Raw genomic sequence first — 6825 nt, 5'->3', positions numbered from 1 at the left:
TAGTAGAAATAAGTTGATAGAGGAGCAGGAGCGTAAGATCTGTGCCCTTAATGGTGCAGTTACAATGAGCAAAGGAGGAACCAGATAGGTTGAGGAGGGTGAAGGGTGGTGGGGAATGGGAACTGGTAGTTGGCAAGAAGGCAGCTAGGAAGAGGAGGTATTCAGACAGTTTTACATGCAATAGATATGACCAACTGTCAGAGCTGAGTGGAGAGGAGCCTCACGTAGCTGTAGATGTAGGGAACATGCAGCAGTGTTCAGCAATTAGGAGGCCTAGGTTAGTCACAAAGTCTATCAGAAAGAAGAAGGTTCTGCTGCTAGGTAGTTCTCATGGTAGAGGTGTGGGCCAGCAGTTGCAGGAAGTGTTGGGTTCAAATGGTTCAAATGGCTCTGAGCACTATGGGACTTAACATCTGTGGTCATCAGTCCCCTAGAACTTAGAACTACTTAAACCTAACTAACCTAAGGACATCACACACATCCATGCCCGAGGCAGGATTCGAACCTGCGACCATAGCAGTCGCGCGGTTCCGGACTGAGAGCCTGAACCGCTAGACCACCGTGGCCGGCGGAAGTGTTGGGGACTGAGTACCAGGCTACCAGCATTGTGAAGCATAGTGCAGGGTTGGCTCAGGTGACTGACAGCATAGGGGAGTTATATAAGAATTTTACGAAGGAGGATCAGGTAGTGATAGTGGGTGGAGCAGGGAACAATCTCGATAGGGACGGGGAATATGATGTAGGTGGTAACCTGATAAAGATAGCTGCTCAAACTGGTGGCACTAATGTGTACTTTGTACAACTGTTTCAGCATCATGATCAACCTCACCTTTATGCGGCCGTAGGGCGCGTTGACCTGGGGCTGGGGAGGCTGCTGATGGCAGAGGGCATGGGTCACATCTCAGTGGTGCCAGTTGTGTCTATCAGTAGATCGGGTTTCACTAGGCATGGCCTGCACCTCAATAGGTATGGACAGGCAATGCTGGCAAAGCTTATAGGTGAGTGTGGTGGGTGGTGGTGGTGGTGGTGGTGGTGGTGTCACTCATGGAAAAATTCCTATAGTAGTTGGTGTTAGAGGTGCACCTTTTTTATATTGAAGTCAGCTGATAGGCATACCTGCATAAAGGAAGTCCCTCTAACTAAGGGCTCACCTTCCGAGGATGTAATGTTTCCAAGTAGAGAAGGAATTAGCATACTTCATCAAAATATAAGAGGTATTAGAGATAAAGTTAGTTAACTGCTTATAGATGTTAACTCTGAAATTATTGGTATATCAGAGCACCGCTTAAATAATCTGACAATTCAGAGGCTTCCTTTACCAGGCTACAGATTAGCTGGCTGTTTCTCAAGGAGTTCCTTGCGGGGTGGGGGAGTGGCTCTGTATGTAAAAAACAGTATTCCTTTTGAGTCCATAGACGTATCACGACACTGCACTGAGCAGATATTTGGATGTTGTGCAGCGGTAGTTGAATTTAGTGAAACTAAGCTTCTAATTGTTGTTGTTTATAGGTCCACTAACTCTGACTTCAGAGCATTTCTGCTCAAGCTAGAAACGGTTCTTGATTCACTTTGTAGGAAGTACCATAAACTTGTTATATGTGGTGACTTCAATATAAATTTTGTATATGATGGTGCAAGAAAAAGGATGGTGCTAGATCTCCTAAATTCATATGATCTGATGCAAACTGTGTTTTTTCCTACTATATAGGGTGCAGGGGAACAGTAGCACAGCCACAGACAATATTTTTATTCATTCTTCATTACTAGATGAGCATTCTGTTAGTAAAAGTGTGAATGGCCTTTCAGAGCATCATGCACAAATTTTAACACTAAAAGGCATTTGTACTCACACCAATGTCATATTTAATTACAAACTATGTAGGAAAGTTAATCCAACAACAATAGAGAGTTTTTTAAACCTTGTCAAGGAACAAGAGTGGCAGGATGTTTATAGTGCCGGTAACATAGATGATAAATACAATGCTTTCCTTAACACATTTCTCATGCTCTTTGAGAGTTGCTTTCCGTTAGAACATTCTAAATGGGGTACTAGCAGTAACGGGCAGCCCAAGTGGCTGACTAGTAGGATAAGGATATCATGTAGAACAAAGTGGGAATTATATCAAAATGTTAGAAGTAGTCACAATCAAGCTACAGTAGCCCATTACAAACAATATTGTAAGGTGCTTAAAAATGTTATCAGGAAGGCAAAGAGTATGTGGTATGCAATGAGAATAGTTAATTCACAGGATAAAATTAAAACCATATGATCAGTTGTGAAGGAAGTGTCCGGTCAGCAGCACAAGGTTGACGATATAAAGTCAGTTTGCAGTAATAATATTTCTGTTACTAATAAATCAGATATATGTACAATATTTAACAATCATTTTCTGAGCATTTCTGGTGAATTAAATAAAAATTTAGTTTCTAAAGGAACTCATATAACTTTCTTGGCAAATGCCTTTCCGCGATTGATGTCTGAAATACTCCTCTGTGATACAGACAAGAGGGAGATTGAGTCAATAATTAAATCACTGAAGACTAAGGACTCTCATGGTTATGATGGAGTGTCTAGCAGAATATTAAAGTACTGTGCTGCACATGTTACCCCTGTATTTAGCCATATTTGTAATTATTCCTTTAGGAACAGTCAGTTTCCTGAGCGATTGAAGTACTCAGTAGTAGAGCCGCTTTATAAAAAGGGAGAAAGGGATAATGTAGATAATTTTAGACCTATTTCTATGGCATCAGTGTTTGTAAAATTTATTGCAAAGGCCATGTATGTTAGGATAATTGATCATTTTGTATCACATGATTTGCTATCAAATGTACAGTTTGGCTTTAGAAGTCGTTTAACAACTGAAAATGCTATATTAATTTCTCTGTAAGGTACTGGATGGGTTAAGCAAAAGGTTTCGAATGCTTGGCATATTTTTTTATTTAACTAAGGCAATTGATTGTGTTGATCACAAAATATTGCTCCAGAAGTTAGATCATTACAGAATACGGGGAGTAGCTCACATTTGGTTCGCCTCTTACTTCAGCAACAGACAGCAAATGCTGATAACGGCAGTGATGTGGGATCTGAGTGGGGTACTGTCAAGTGGGGGGTGCCCCAGGGATCAGTGTTGGGGCCACTCCTGTTCCTTATTTATATAAATGATATGCCCTCTAGTATTACGGGCAACTCTAAAATATTTCTGTTTGCTGATGACACTAGCTTGCTTGGTAGTAAAGGATGTTGCGTGCAACATTGGCTCGGTTTCAAATAGTGCAGTACATGACCTCAGTTGGTGGCTTGTAGAAAATAAACTAACGCTAAATAAAAGTAAGACTCAGTTTTTAAGGTTTCTAACACACAATTCAACAAAACCTGACGTTTTAAATTCACAGAATGGGCATATGATTAGTGAAACTGAACAGTTCAAATTTCTAGGTGTTCAGATAGATAGTAAGCTGTTGTGGAAAGCCCACGTTCAGGATCTTGTTCAAAGACTTAATACTGCCATTTTTACTATTTGAATGGTATCAGAAGTGAGTGGTCGTTCGACATGAAAATTAGTCTACTTTGCTTATTTTCATTTTCTATTGTTGTATGGTATTATATTTTGGGGAAACCCTTCTCATTCTAAAAGTATATTTTTAGCTCAGAAATGGACAGTTCGGGCAATAAGTGGTGTTATTTCACGAACCTCTTGTCGACCTCTGTTCACGAGTCTGGGTATTTTGACATTGGCCTCTCAATACATATACTCCTTATTGTCATTTCCTGTTACCAATATCAGTTTATTCCCTAGAATAAGTAGTTTTCACTAGGTTAATACTCGGCAGAAATCAAACCTATATTTGGATTGGACTTCCATAACACTTGTGCAAAAAGATGTGCCGGATACTGCTGCATCCATTTTCAATAAGCTGCCACTCGAATTCAAAAATCTTAGCAGTAATCCATGTGCTTTCAAATCAAAACTGAAGAGTTTCCTCATGGGTCACTCCTTCTATTCTGTCGAGGAGTTCCTTGAAAAATTAAGCTGATTTTTATTGTATTGCTGATAGCATTGACTTAAACTTATGGACTGACTTTTTTAAGGTTCATGAACATTTATTTTTATCTGTTATTATGTTTATGTTGTAATTTCATGTACTGACAGGTTTCATGACCTCGGAGATTTGCTCCTCAATTTGGTCCTACAGAACCTGACGAGTAAATAAAATAAATAAATGAAATTTTATACGCTATGTTTCGATGACCAACCCAGCTGTCTTTTTAAGTTTCTGGAAGTTTTGCATTTCTATGTACTCATTGCCTGGACCCCAATCAGTCTCAAGAAGATGACTAGGCCAGTCACTCAAATATTGTGCATAAAATGGAGATAACAACTGGACAGAACTCCCAGAAGCACACTATTGATTTACATTTATGGTGAATCTTTACATGATGATTAATAGTGAAGTTATGTAGTCTGATGCACAAGTTTTTAAGAATCCACCCACAGACATAAATATAAATTGGAAATCCTCGCAATTTGAAAAAATAATAAAAATATTCTGTTAAATGCTCTTTCTATGAATCATCCAGTCATCTAGATTCAGCAATAACAAACAAAATTTGTAATATTCAACAACATAATTTTCACTATAAAATAGGCATTCATCCTTACAGTTCATACATGTGTTACTTTTTAAGAATTACCATGTAAATTTTAAGCATGCAGCAGTATATGAACTGCAGCAGAATAGTGCTACTAAAATGCATTAGGTTGTTCCCCAATTAGGATCTTTTCTGCTAATTTCCTGAATCAGCTGTATTATAATCTACACAAATGGAGATGCCCATAATATCCTGGACTTCACCCAAGGAGGGTGAGGATATGGTTTAGGCATTTCTCTTATAAGGTTCATTCAAATGAAACCTGCTCAGTGCATCTATCTTTGCCTTATACGTAAGATGGCACCATGTAACTGCGGGTATAGTGGCACCATCTGATAGTAGAGAGACTGACACATGCACACCATTTGATGTTGCATAGTGTCAGTGTGGTTTCACACTGAAGAGAAGGTGGTCACACAAGTTATAGTCCACTACCAAACATGCAGGCGAGTAAGCAGGAACAACGAGGAGTGATTTGATTTTTGGCGACGGAGGGAATTGGAGGCCCTGAATGTATCGATGGATGAACGCTGTGTGTGGTGAGTAGTGAGTAGAGTCTCAGTCATTGAAGTGTTGTGGAATGGTGCAAGTAATTCCTTTAGGGGTGCGAGTCCCTGGAAGAAGATGCTCATCCTGGACAGGCTCATCATATCAACAAACTGGAAATGGTTGTGGAAGTGAATGCTTTAGTCTTGGACAACCACAGAATCACTGTGGATGAGATCCATCAGTTACTGGGTACTAGCGTGGGCACTGCCACCACCATAATGCATCATAACTTGAACTTTTGAAACATCTGTGTGCAGTGGTTTCCACACCAACTGACTGCTGAACAGCACAATACTAGAATGGTGCTGTCTTTGAGTCATCTGCAATGTTATCATGAGGAGGAATATGGCTTTCTGTCATATATTGTCACAGGTGATGGAATGTGGTGTCACCATTTTGAACAAGAAAGCAAGCATCAGAGCAAGCAGTGGAAACATGTGACTTCACCACCTCCAAAGAAATCAAAGGCCGTGCACACCAGTTCTGGTAAGGTCATGATGTCCTTCTTTTTTGACCACAAGGGCCCACTGCTTGCTGAGTTCCTGGAATAGCGTACCACCATCAATTCCCAGCATTATCAAGCCACTTTACAGAACTTTAGATGAGCCATCAAGTTGAAACACCAAGGCATGCTGTCCAATGGCATTATCATCCTGCATGATAATGCCCGCCGACACCTGGCCAATGCGGTGAACATGACATTGCAGCAGTTATTGTGGGAAATGCTGAAACATCCACCATACAATCCTGATCTTTCACCGTGTGACTTTCATTCATTTGGACCTCTCAATCAAGCCATTCGTGGACATCGATTGGCAACAGATGACGAAGTGTGTGACTGGGTCCAGGCCTGGATTCAACAGCAGCCTATTAGCTTCTTCAAGGGTGGAATCGACCAGCTAGTGTTGCAATCGGATAAATGTGCCAACAGTTTTGGCCACTATTTTTGAGTATGTGTGCTGTGTATAACTACGTTTTTGAGTTAATAAAATCATTACCAATACTTTACACTAGTGATCTGGTTTTATTTGAATGCCTCTTATATATTTGGCAAGAGCAGTGTTGTTGTCTAATGCTCATTTTCAAATTCTCAACCACTTCTAGTTGCTTCAACTTATAAAACTTCCATCTCCACTATTCCCTGTGTTTCTCTAATTTCTCCAGTTTTAATCTACAGTCCATAATAAATAAATTGTGGTCGGAGTCCACAACTGTTCCTGTAAGCACGCTGCACATTAAAATGTTGGCTATAAATCTTTACCTTCCTATTACATTAGCTATCTGAAACATTCTGTTGTTTTCAGATCTCTTCTGTGTGCACAACCATTTCTCATTATTCTTAAAACAATGAGTAAATTATGCTTTATGAAAAATTGTACTATGTGACATCCCTTTTCATTCCACAGCCTCCGTAATTCAAATTTCAGCCTCTCATCACAATTACATTTTCATTTCCCTTAATGTACTGAATATTTTATTTCATCTCATCATACACTTTTTTTCAGTCTCTTCATTGTCCATGGAGCAAGTATGCACATTTACTTTTATGACTGTGGTGGATTGTGGTTTTCAGTCTGTCTTGGCTATAATAATACATTTACTATTCTGCTCAAAGTAGTTTACCC

This window comes from Schistocerca americana, chromosome 3 (assembly GCF_021461395.2).
Source record: "Schistocerca americana isolate TAMUIC-IGC-003095 chromosome 3, iqSchAmer2.1, whole genome shotgun sequence".
NCBI lineage: Eukaryota > Metazoa > Arthropoda > Insecta > Orthoptera > Acrididae > Schistocerca > Schistocerca americana.
The sequence above is the reverse complement of the archived record's forward strand: the minus strand, read 5'-3'. Positions refer to the sequence as shown.